Source organism: Otolemur garnettii, unplaced genomic scaffold (genome assembly GCF_000181295.1).
Source record: "Otolemur garnettii isolate 467f Iridium unplaced genomic scaffold, OtoGar3 scaffold00017, whole genome shotgun sequence".
Classification (NCBI taxonomy): domain Eukaryota; kingdom Metazoa; phylum Chordata; class Mammalia; order Primates; family Galagidae; genus Otolemur; species Otolemur garnettii.
Window position 1 is genome coordinate 804,322 of NW_003852412.1, and position 14,080 is coordinate 818,401.

Consider the following 14,080-nt stretch of genomic DNA (forward strand, 5'->3'; position numbering starts at 1 on the left):
GTAAGACTCTGTCTCAAAAAAAAAAAAAAAAAAAACAAAAAAACTAGGCATATCTACTCCTATCACTAATATTCAGTATTAACTGAATACTCTATCCAGTGCAGTGAGGCAAGGAAAAAGAAATAAAAGACAGATTGAAAAGAATGAAGTAAAACTGTCTTTATTTGCATATGACATGATTCTGTATGTAAAAAAGTCTGAGACACCCAAATACAGAAAAACTATCTGAATGAGGTGTACAGAAACTCTCTGTACTAACTTTACAATAATTATACAAATCTAAAACTGTTTTAATATCAAAAAATTATTTTAAAAAGTAAAAAAAATAAAATGTTATTCAACTAATGAAGGCGTTCCACAAAAATCACAGGATGCAAGATCAGTTTCTAAAAATCAATCTATTTTTTCTGCTACCAATGGCCAATCTGAAAATAAAACTAAGAAAACAACGGCATTCATAAGAGTATAAAAAAATAACAAAACACTTAGGAATAAATTTAACAAAAGATGGGCTGATTTGTACATCAAAAAATCATAAAACATTGTTTAGAAAAATTAGAAGTTCTAAACAATTGGAGAGATATTCCATATTCATGGATTTGAAGACTCTCAATATTATTAAGATGTCAATTCTTTCCAAATTATTTATTGATTCAACACAATTTGTATTAAAATTCATGCAGGTTCTTTAGCAGAAATTAAGAAGCTGGTTCTGAAATTTAAATGAAACAGAAAAGGACAAGAATTGCCAAAATATTTTGACCAAGAAAATCATTTATTTTAAGTTCATTGAACATATTTTTTTTAATTCTATGAATATAGTTGCTTGGAAGTCTTGGTCTCTGTTAAGTCAACATCTGGAGTTGACTTGGAGTTATTTTTTATTGACTCCCACTTTTCCTAAATATGAGTCCCACCTTCCTGTTTTTTTGCATGTCTAAATATTTAGGTGGGAACTAAGTATTATATAAGAATAAGTTGTAGTGACTTAGAATTCCATCGTGTATGATCTGAAGATTGTTTTTTTGTTCTATTTGGTAGTTTACATGCTTGGATTCAAATTTCAAAGTTCGTGTTCTCTATGTTATAGAACTACTGATATTTATTTTCTAATCAAATAGTTGTGGTTACTGCTATGTTAGCCTGACCCCTAGTGTGTACCTGGGACCTATGTAATTTGGCAGTCATCCAAGGATTTGGACAGACCTAATTCACTGAAAATTAATTCACTGAGAGCTTGCACTAGAGTCTCCTTATTTCTATGGATATCCCCTCCCCAATTTCAGATACTCTGCTATCCTCAGGATCTGTCCGCTGACAACAACAGGAGAAAAGCATACAAATTTATTCAGTATAAATTTATGTGACCTGAAAGCCCTTATAAGGAAACAAAGACCTAAAGACCTAATCACTTTTATACTATACTACATTGCACAGACTAGTAAGCTGTGAAACGCAATAAGGCAAAGAAGCTTTGGCTAAGGTAAGTTTAGTTTAACAAGGTTTATTTGCACAGATGTCCCTTGGCTTCAACTTTCCATCCTTGATGGTAGGAATGTTATTTTTCTTTTGATATAGGGAGGACATCAATTACACATGGCAACTTCATCTCCTGCTTTTAAGAAACTGAATGAAGGTCAAAGGGATCTTCTTGTACCTGCTGGTTTTTAAGTGCTTTAATTTCAAAATAGTCAACATCCCACAGCAGCATATTTCAGAATGGCCTAGTCTTAACTTCTTCAGTGGCAAAAGTTAATTTAAATGATAATATCAGATGCTTTGTGAGGTTAGTGAGTTGAAAATTTATAAATCTGAAGGTTAGCATTTAATTAATTTAATACATCATAGAGAGCAATTTGGTAACATTTATTAAGTGCTTTGGGACGTTCCTATGGACTTAAAGGTAAGCCTCATTTTAAGACTGTTTTGTAAGTTGCATATGGTAAAATGAAGACAAAGACTTTTATCACTAGCTTATTTACAAGAAAAACATTTAGAAACTTTCTAAATATGTCTATTATTTGGAAAATAATTGTTGTCACCCATACAAGAAAATTTATTGTACAGGCAATGAATTTTTTCTTAATAATTTTAAATGACAAGGGAAAATGCAACACTGAAGTAAAGACCAAGCCTACAAAACTCTATACATATGCTGTAATTCAATTTAAGTGTGTACAAGATAGAAGAATAGACTTTAAAAAGACATAGTAAAAAAGATTTAAAAAAATACACCAACATGTTATTTCTGGTTCCTCTGAATGTTAAGATTATAGATGATTGTTTTCTTCTAATTTTTTAACTGTGAGCATGTTTTAACTTCTTTAAACTTTAAGAATTTACTTGTAGATAATTTTAGGTTGTCTACATAATTATTTTGCAATCCTTATTCATTTCATTTTTTCTTACGTTATAATGCTGGCCAAGATCTCTGATTTAATGTTCAAATACAAGTAGTGATGGTAGGCACTGTTGTAGTTTTTCAAATTTTAAAGGGAATGTTTTCAATGTTTCACAACTATGGATAACGTCTGCTCTAAGTACTTTGCAGATACTTTTTAGATATAAGGCTTAGTACTTTTTCTTCTATTTCTTTCCTTGCTCATAGGGTGTTTATAGTGATTTGTTGTTCATTTTCATCTGACACAACTACCAAATGATTTTTCTCCTTTATGCTATTAATCTGAAAATTTACATTGATTTCCTTATGTTAATTTTCATACAAGAAATAAGTCCAAATTGGTAATGTTATAGTAATATTTTTGTACATTGAATTTTATTACTAATGTTTTCTTCTGGGGTTTTGTATATACATTAATGCGTGAGATTGACCTACCATTTTCCTTTCTTGTCAAAATTAGGCTGGTATTGTGGGTTCAATCGGGAATATGTCTCTGCACTAGTTTGCCATTCTGGAGTAGTTTGCTTAAGATTAGAATTATTTTTCACTTAAATGTCTGATAAAACTTGCCTGTAAAGCCATCTGGGGTTTGTATCTTTTCTTTGTGAGAAAATTTTTCTCTTAATTTCTTAAAGTAAGAGTTTTAAAGAATTTCTCCGTGTCATCTGATTTTGGAGGATGTTGACATAAAATGATTCATATCATCTTCTTTGTCCCTTCTTTATGCCTGAAACATCTGTAATGATGATCATTTTAAAAAATAGCTAACACTGCTTATGCCTTCTCAACTTTGCCAGAGATTTAATGTATAAATCACTCAAAACAACAGCTCTGTCTTGTTGATCCTTTCTAAATCTGAATAGGACAATAGCCAGTTAGCTCGTTCACCATGTCCTTAATTCCTGTTTTTATCTTTCTTGTTTTCGTCCTAATATTTTCTTGGAGGCTTTCTTTCTTGCTGTTCTTTTTTTGACATCTTGGCCTAGATACTTAGTGTATGAATTTAGCACTTGTTCTGTTCTTATGTAAACATTTAAGCCTCTAAATCATCCTACACTTCAGATGCAGTGAATAAATTGTGATATAGTATTTTCCTATCATTCAGTGTGAATATTTTTAAATTTCCACAATGGGTTATTTGACATACTAGCTATTGGAAATCGGTTTTTTTCCAAACATATGGAATTTTCCAATTATCTCTTATTTGTGATTTATAACGTGACTGCGATGCGGTTTGCATATTTCCAGGCTTTTGAAGAGAGAAGTTGAGAATTGCTTCACGGCCCCACATGGGGTTGCTATTCCTAAACATCCACATTGTATAGTTGTAGATCCTGGGTATTGTCCTATTCAGATTTACATTCTTAATACATTTTTTAACAGTGTGTCTATAAATTATTGACAAAAGTATATTAAAATATTCTATTATGATTGGGATTTTGTCTATTTCTCCTTTAAATTGAGTTTTTCTTTATATATTTTGAGGTTATATTGTTAGATAGCTCCCTAGTAAATTAAACTTATTTTAACCTTTTTTTTTTTTTTTTTTTGAGACAGAGCCTCAAGCTATCCCCCTGGGTAGAGTGCCATGGCCTCACGCTCACAGCAACCTCCAACTCCTGGGCTCAAGCGAGTCTCCTGCCTCAGCCTCCCAAGTAGCTGGGACTACAGGCGCCCGCCACAACGCCCGGCTATTTTTAGGTTGCAGCCATTATTGTTGTGTGGCGGGCCCGGATTGGATTCACACCTGCCACCTTAGGTGTATGTAGCTGGCGCCTTAGCCGCTTGAGCCACAGGCGCTGAGCCTATTTTAACCTTAACTCTAATTAACCTTAACCTCTTATTTTAAAGTCTATTTTGACTGATATTCATATATCTATTAACATCATTTTGGCCACTATTGATGTGAAATGTATCTTCTTATCCTTTAGCTTTCAATCTTTTTTACCTTTATATTTAGATATGTCTCTTATAAGTAGACTACCTTTTAGCTTTTTATTTCAAGGTATTTATAGATTCATAAGAAGTTGAAAACATATTACAGAGAGGTTCTGTGTCCCTTCACCCACTTTCCCCCAGTGGTTATATCTTACCTAACCATAGTACAGGGTGCCCATAAAGTTCAAGAGCAATTGTCTATTTTAAATTACACACAAACTTTATGGACACCCTGTATAATATCAACACCAGGAAAATGTTGCTACAATGTATTGGTACAGGTGTTTGCAATTTTACCACATGTGTAGTTTTGTGCAACTACCTCTGCAATCAAGATAAAGAACTCTCCCATTGCCACAAAGATCTAAATAGGCAAATGAACAAGATGACTCAGCTGATGGATGTTAGGTAGCCTTTGTTAATTCACTTCCTTCCCTTGTCCCCTGCTCCTCAGTGTGGCTTGATGACATACAAATAAAGTAGCCACGTTGGTGGACATGTGGTAAGAGTATATTCAAGGTGTCGGATTCAAATAATGTCATTAGGAACCTGCCCCTGCTCCCCTCTGTCTGGGCTTTACTGTGAGGTAGATTCTCTTTATATTGTGGAAAAGAAGGCTCCAGGAAGCTTCTGGCTCCCATCATCTACCTAGCTAGCGATTCTGTAGAAAAGAGTTAGACCCTTTTTACCTTGGCCTGCATGCTAAATACAAAAAGGACACTAAGTCTTGTTTCTACCTTTGGATCAGTTGCTATTATAGAGGATGGATACTTTGATTGTCCAGACTAGATCGTTGGTTCTAATTTATGATGTGATGAAATCCCATAACTGTAATTCCCCCTCTCCCCACTGCCTAATTATATAAAGAGGAAGAGAGGCAGCTCCTCAAATGAAAAGAGGTGGTACTGTTTGTAGGGGAGGAGAGGCAGGCAGAAATGACATCTGCCCACTGCACCAGTGGTTCTGACACAGCCTGGGTTGAGAATACAGTTCTACACATTCTTCTGGGGAATGGTCTGTTAAGGGCTTAAACTTTCACTTCTATGAGAAAGATTCTCAGACATAAAACTTGAGCCCTAATAGTCTCTTTACTGTATTTCAAATGTGGTTTATATCATTATCTGTAGGACTACTTCCCTAAGTAGTCTCATTATTATCTCTACTTATCACATCTACATCCAAGCTAATTATTTTCCTACCAAACTAGCTTCTCTGGATTCTGATATTTTAGGCAATGATTCCACCATTATGCAGCCACCTAAACATGAGACATTCTTCATTCCTCCCTTTCCCATCATTCCGAGCGCTATCAAGTCTTCCTTCCTCCTGTTTTTCACAACTCCCCCTTTCCTTTTTCACTGCTATTTTTGAATTCCAGTCTCCATTATTTTAGGGTAATAATCCTTCTCATTTTAATCTCTATCTTATTTGATCTATATACTGGTACTAGATTAATTTTCTCAACATATTGTTCGACTTTCACTTCCAAAGTAAAAAAAAAAAAATAAATAAAATAAATATTCTCAATTGTTTACAAGATAAAGTCCCAAACATTTAGCCTGCTATTTCAAGATCTGCTCTAATCTGGCTGCAGCCCACTTGCATTCAATCTTCTTGATTATTATTAACTTATATATACCCTTTGATCCAGCCAAACTGATATACTTGTCATTCCCTGTACATACTATGTACATTTGAACCCTCTTCTTCTGGATACCCCTGCCTTGAACGTTTTCTCTATCTTTTTCTCCTTGTCTAATCCCACCTCTTTTTTTCAAGACTCACTTCAAATCTCATCTCTCCCTAAAAATTTTCTTTACAACTTCGGCAATGTATTGGCTCTCTCCTCCAAACTTTTGCAGCACTCTTAACCACTACTCATTTTTTTTCATGACCATGACGATTTTGAAGAGGATTAGACATGTTTTTGCAGAATGTTCTTCAATTTTGGTTTTCTCTGATGTTTTCTTTTCTTGCCTTTATTGATTTTTCTTAAGTGACAGATATTTTATGTTAAAACAGGATGTTTTGGAGTATTTATACATGGAAAATCAAGCAAATTATCATATGTATTACCTCATATACTTATCATTTTTTTGTGGTGAGAACACTTAAAATCTACTCTCTCTGATTTTCAAGAATACAGCACTTTGGTATTAATGATAGTCATCATGTTGTACAACAGATTTCTTGAATTTATTCCTCCTATCCAACTAATTTTGTGCGCTTAGACCAACACGCCTTTCCCAACTCAGTAACCACATGAATTGTGTTTTGTGAAGCAAAAAAGAAAATCTACTAAGGTAGACCTTCTACGATAGTTGTGCTAATATGAATCTGACAATTTTGTTTTCTCTCTTTGGACACAGCATAATAGACGGCTCCTCATCAAGGGTCAGTTCTCCTTGTCCTCATCCTGTCTAGACCCACTTCTTCCTCTTCCTTCTCATGCCTCAGAGTCAGGCATGAATTATGTCATTTTGTGTTTATGACCTTAGATTGATGTCTATTTGTATAGCTCCAAAGGTAGAAACTATTACCCAACTTCTCAGACTGTCTATTGCATAGTCTAGTGCACCAAATACATAAGACACTCAATAAAGTTTTATTGATGATGATCTGAGTTTATTGCATGTTTTAGTCCATTTGGCATTGCTATAAAAGAATATTTTTACTGAGTAATTTATAAAGAGGTTTATTTAGTTCACAGTATGTCTTGGTCCATTTTGCAGTGCTATAAAAGAATACCTGAGACTGAGTAATTTATAAAAAGGTTTATTTAGCTCACAGTTTTACAGGCTAAGAAGTTCAAGGGCATGGCCCTGGCTTCTGGCCAGAGTTTTCATGCAGTGTCACAGCATGACAGAGAAGGTCAAAGGGAAAGCAAACATGTGAGAAGAAGGGGAAACCTGAGAACTCCCTCACCGCAGGTAAAACAGCACCAAGCCATTGATGATGGATCCACCTCCATAACCCAAACACCTCTCACTAGGCCCCATCTCCCAACATTGCCACATTGACAATGAAGTTTTCAGCATGACTTTGGTGCAAGTAAACCATATCTAAACCACAGCAGTGAGCATTGTATAACACTGAAATAACTTTTAGCATAGTAATGAACTCATAATCAATTGTCTTTTAGGTTTGTAATGAAGAAAATCTATCATTATAAATATTAGTTTCTGATTCTTCAGTGTATTCCTGGACTGTGCCAGATTCCAGTGTCTTCTCCATTTTTTGATAATTTTTACTGCAATTATAACTATGGAGTAACCGAAAGATTAGATTATAAAAGGAGGCGTTATTAGCTCCTTTAAATGTTCAAAAAAATTAGTCTAATATGGTAAAACAAAGCCCTTTTCTTTGAAATGTCTATATTAACCAATCTATTTTTCCTTACCTATTTTACATATATTTTTAGACTTGGTCTAAAAGCCTATTATTAAATCCTTTGTCTTACTAATATTGTCATATAAAGGTATAAAGTTAGAATCATGTCTGTCATTTAGACCACAAAGTAACACAGATTATTAGAGTGGTTTAATTGTAAAAGTAGTAGAGCCACATGTACTAGTGAGACATAACATGGAGGTACGATAAAGCCATTTCTACGTCCATCAGGTTATTACCAGACACCTTATTTTAGAAGTTAGCTCTAAGCATTTTGAAGTAACAAAAATGATTACGCTCATCCTTGAGGAAGAGTGAAAGAACTAAATTACTTTTGCCTGGAAGGAAAAATACCTGAAGGTGACTTGCTGTGACTCTTTAAGGGTACAAGCATTACAGTAGAAAAGATAGTGGCCTCATTTTACATATGGTCATATTACAGATCAGTAGAGCAGGTGGTGGACTCTGCACTGGAAGTTTTGAAAAGGCTCGGGGACTGCAGCTGCATTTCCTGCCAAACTGGAAATCAGACACACTCCACTTCTGCCAGACTATCAGAACAGAGACAGCAGATAAGTCCTTCCAATTTCTACAGAAATGGAGAGAGGACAGAATGAGCCAAGCAGAAGGGACTGGAAATCCCTCTTGGTCTAATATCAAAACCTCCACTTTTCAGTCCCCTTGAAGGGCCCTCTTATTCCCCTGTTCCCTTAGGGAGGAGAAATTCTGGATCCTCTACTCCTTGGAGTTAGAGACACTCTCTTCCAACCTAGTTCTGTCCCCATTTCTGTCAGAGTGTAAAAGACTTAGCTACACTGTCATTTTGAAAACCCAATTTTTATTTTAAGTCCTCTGTCTTACTTCAAGTCTGGCAACAGATGCTATTTATTTCCTATATTCACTGAGGAAATAGAATTAAATTGCTCCAGGGAGAAATTTAGAATATATTGTACTTAAAGAAGAATGTCCTGACAGCAAGATCTGTTAGATGCTAGAACAGGTTATCAGGAGACATTTTAGAATGAATCTTCTTTCAGAACCAGCCCCAGAGAAAAAACACAAGCCCAATTCTGAGCTGGCTCCCTGGAGGAAGATTAAATTTCCCTTACCACCCTCTGATGCATCAGAATTTCAATAATTACATTGAAAATTCAAGCTTTCTAATGCCTCAATCCCCAAGGCCAGCTGATGGTGTTACTTTGTAGTTCTTTGTTTGTTCAATAGATTATTTTATGAACATATCCTAAGGACTTAGATCTAGACACTAAATCTGGATTTTATTTTCAGTATTAAATGAACTGAGGTCAATAATACTTGAATTTCCATTAAGGACTCTTGGGGAGATTGTCTAAGACACTTTCTCATTTGCAAAAAAAATCAGTATATTTCCATTCATTTGAATATTGGACCACATTCTTCTCTCAGCTGACACCTTTTTTTCCTTATAATTATGTGTTTTCATTAAAGCAATGTCTGTCTTTCCTTATCCTCTGGTTCTTTCTTTCTTTTGCAAACATTTCCTTTTAAAAAAGCAAACACACACAGAGCAGAACCTGCCATTTTGTGGCTATCACCCTGTCTCTTTCCTTGCCCTCCTACTCCTGCCTGCATCTTCCACTTCTTATCCTCATCGCTCACTTCTAAGGGTTTTGCTTCTTCTACTTATTATAAACGCACAACTTTCCAAAATGATCTCTTCTTGTCAAAAATTACTTTTCTAAGTTCTTTTCCTCCTTGATAGCTCTGGGGGGACATACAGCTCTCATGCCTTCAAAGTGACTTGCCCTTTCCTTCTGGGATACAGCATCCAGGGGATACAGCATCCAGGGAATCCTTCCTGTATCTTTCTGACAGTCCTCTCGACATATCTCTGCTGCCTCTTCACCTCATCTCATCTCCTATCTGTTGTCATGCCTCAGGACTTCATCCTCATCCTCTGCCTTTTTTTTTTTTTTTTTTTTTTTTTGGTCTCTACACTACTCCTTCCTGGAAATGTGTCCTTCTCAAGGCTTCATTGACCACTTTTTGCTTCTGATTTCTAAATTTACATCTGTAGCCCCAATCTGTTACCTACTCTAATATTTTCAATTGTCTAATTCTATCAGGAAAAGATTCATTTTTATAATTTCTCAGATTAGGATATTTTTTCTCATCTCTGACTTTTCTGTATTTTCTAATTGCAAGCAATACAGAAGATGGGCTGTGCTGCTCAGCGTTACTTATGTGAGCAGGAGTTTTAGGACCAGAATGGGTAAGTAGAAAGGTAATTATATGAATGTGTGTGGATGTGTGTGTGGACAGATGGGAACATTAACAAATATCAATCCACAGAAATTCTCTGCTCAGACGGGATAATTAAGTGGAAAGCTGGGAAAAGGAACTGGAAGACTGAGAGTTAAGAACATAGCATTGAATGGGCAAGGGACTTGAAGAGAAACTTCTCTGAAGAAGACAGGCGCACGGCCTATAGACACATGAAAAACTGCTCATCATCCTTAATCATCAGAGAAATGCAAATCAAAACTACTTTGAGATATCATATAACTCCAGTAAGATTAGCCCACATCGCAAAATCCCAAATCCAGAGATGTTGGCGTGGATGTGGAGAAAAGGGAACACTTCTCCGTTGCTGGTGGGAATGCAAACTAATACGTTCCTTTTGGAAAGATGTTTGGAGAACACTTAGAGATCTAAAAATAGAACTGCTATTCGATCCTATAATTCCTCTACTAGGTATCTATCCAGAAAACCAAAAATCACATTATAACAAAGATATATGTACCAGAATGTTTATTGCAGCCCAATTCATAATTGCTAAGTCATGGAAGAAGCCCAAGTGCCCATCGATCTATGAATGGATCAATAAATTGTGGTATATGTACACCATGGAATACTATGCAGCCATTAAGAAAGATGGAGACTTTACCTCCTTCATGTTTACATGGATGGAGCTGGAACATATTCTTCTTAGCAAAGTATCTCAAGAATGGAAGAAAAAGTATCCAATGTACTCAGCCCTATGATGAAACTAATTTATAGCTTTCTTATGAAAGCTATAACCCAATTATAGCCCAAGAAGAAGGGGAAAGGGGAGAGGGAGGGGAGGGGGGAGGATGGGTGGAGGGAGGATAATCGGTGAGACGACATCTATGGTGCATCTTACAAGGGTACGTGTGAAATTTACTAGTGTAGAATATAAATGTCTTAACACAATAACTAAGAAAATGCTGTGAAGGCTATGTTAACCAGTTTGATGAAAACATTTCAAATTGTATATAAAACCAGCACATTGTACCCCATGATTGCATTAATGTACACAGTTATGATTTAATAAAAAGAAAAAGAATATAGCATTGAAATAGTAAAACCAAGTTGGAACAAATTCTGAAGCTTAAAGATGTCAAACTGACCAGTATGTGAGGAAAAACGGATATTTACCTAAATAGCCAGCATGCAAATGTAATTTGATGCAACCATGTTGGAAAGAAATTTCAGAGTATCTCTCACATGTAAATGCATGTAATCTATGACTCAGCAATTTTCTCCTTCATTTATATTTATGAAGAAGAGGGCAAGAGGGCATGCCCTCACATGAAGAAGAGGGCAAGAGGGCATGCCTAAGAATTTCATTGCAGTCTTGATAATAATATTAAAACATGGGAAACAAAGTTTTAAATGTTCCAACTGAGAAATGTCTTAGTAAACTATGGTGTATCTATTATTCTAGAATATCCTGTACAAGTAAGAGGTTCAGGTAGGTGTCCACTAATATAGAAGGCTCTGCAAAGATACAGTGTTGAGTAGAAAGAAAAAGAAATGCCTGTTGCAGAATGACACATAATGTTATAATTTCTATAAAAATATATACATGAATAACACCAAAACACTGAATATTTTTTCAGGAAGATATAACTATACAATTGTGTAATAGAATATCTACACATCAAACCTATAAGAAGGATTATTTCTGGGGAGAGAGAAGAGGACTGTAGCTGGGATAGTGGTCACAAAGGACTTTTTCCTTACCTGAAACATAGTTTTTTGTTTTTTGGTTTTTTTTTAAATAAGGAAAAGACATATGTCCACTAATTATATGGTTGGAGAGAGACAGAGAGAGCACAAGCACAAAGTGGAACCAGGGAATAAAGCAAAGGTAAAAAATGGAATGTCCAGACATGAGCCAGGGCACAGATAGGTCAAAGGACAGTTAAGGAACTGGTTCTGCAGACACACCCTGTCCACTGCAGTGTTCCTCCAACATGTTTTTCAGAATACTTGGCAGGCCCAGAAGTGTCCTTAATGGAACCAAGTTTTGTTGGAAGAGTGGCTACTGCAGACAGAGTCAGTGAGGCCAGCAGGAGGTAATAGGGACAGCAAAGCAGTGGCTGACTAGTGTCTGAGGGTGCTGCAGGGGGACTAGGTTTAGGCCACAGCTGTGGTTGGCTGGAATGTGATCTAGTCAAATGGGAAGAGAATTCATATGTATCCAGCACACGTATTAAAGGGTACATATTAGGCCAAAAGGGATATAGAGTCAGGACTACATGCAAATTTCAGGGATAATTGTCAATGAATTTCTTTATTTCCATGAGAGATTGAAATACCTGATGCTTTTTACCTTGGACAGTTCAGGGTTGTTTTCTTTCTAGTCAGTGCTGTTCTAAGATGATCCTCTGACCCTAAGGAATGCATCCTCAGGGTGCATTCCACCCTGACTCTTACCAGCACTGTCAATTTCTTCCTCCACTTGGGTTATTTACAACAGCTTCAGAAATTGCTTCACTATCTTTTCATTCCAATGCACTCTACATATCACTGCCAAATTAATTTTCTTAAAACATCACTTGTCTCTTATTAATTCACTTAATCAAGAAATGGCAATGGTCATCTTTTGCCCACAGTCATCAAACTCCTCTGTTGTGTTCTAAAAGCTATAAGCAATGTGAACCATGCCCTTCTTAGCTACCGTTAACTTGTATCCCACCCATAATTTGCATCATCAATTCCTCAGAACACTGGAGTTCAACCCCAAAGTTCACTTCTGCAAAAATATAGGAGGTCAATTGTAGACAAACAGATCAGTCCCCTGGTGTACCTACTTTCTCAGTGTGGCCTCAGATAGTGTAAATTATTGTCATCCAAAGAAAACTGTTAGATTTTCTCTGCTGCTCACACAGTTTTTATTTTTTAATTCTTCCTTTCCTAAACTAAAGGAACCAGACCATTTATTCTGCTTTCATAACCTCACTCTCAATACTTTCATATTCACCTCTCCTCCTTATCTTCAATTCAGGTCAGACTCCCATGTCCTCCACCCTTGTGCCTTTGCTCCTGCTATTCAGCAGCCCTTGAAAAGCTATCCCACAGTCTTCATCTATCCATATCCTAGATGTACTTTATTTCCCCCCTTTGTTAATTTTAATAGATTAAATTTATGTGTATGTATATATGTGTATACACGGTACATATATATGCTGCTTTTTACCTTGGACAGTTCAGATTTATTTTCTAATCATACCTACTGTGAGATAATGTTCTGACCCTAAAACCTTCTTGAATTTCTCCTCGATTATTATTACTAGCACTGTCAGGTTCTTTGACCACTTGTACATATGTTCGTATGTCACATTTTCATTATCCACTCACTGATTGATGGGCACTTAAGTTGATTTCTTATCTTTTTGATTGTGAATTGTGCTGTGATAAACATATGAATGCAAATATCTTTTTGATACAATGATTTCTTTTCCTTTGGGTTGATACCCAGTAGTGGGATTGTAGGGATATCCTATCATCTCAGGTAGGTTCCATCTCTATCATATAGCCATTTTTAATAACCTTACCTTACAGAAACTCATTTACCTCTACATTCCTTCAGTATTTAAATACAGGAGAAAATATTACTAACATATAGTTTATTGATCTTCATGGTTTCATGTTTGTATATTTCATGTCCTAAGTATAAGTATCTTAGAAATAAGAATGTCTTTACTCTTGTTATATCCTTTCTTGTCACTAACACAGTGCTTTGCTCATACTAAACAATCAGTAAGTTTTAGATGATGGATTTATTTGATGTATCCTACACTTTTGCACAATGATTCTTTATATATTATATCAATCAGTATGCTTTTGGTTGCAAATGAAATCCAAATAAAACTGACTTAATTTAAAGGAGAAATTTGGGGCTTACTTAACTAAAATTGCGGGTATAGTTTCATCTAAATAAATCAGGGTCTATGTATTCAAATAATATCTTTAAGAACCATCATTGTTTCTCCATCTGTCCATTATGATCATCTAGGTTAGATCTCAGGCAGTCTGTTGACCATAAAAGGCAAAAGTTGCCAT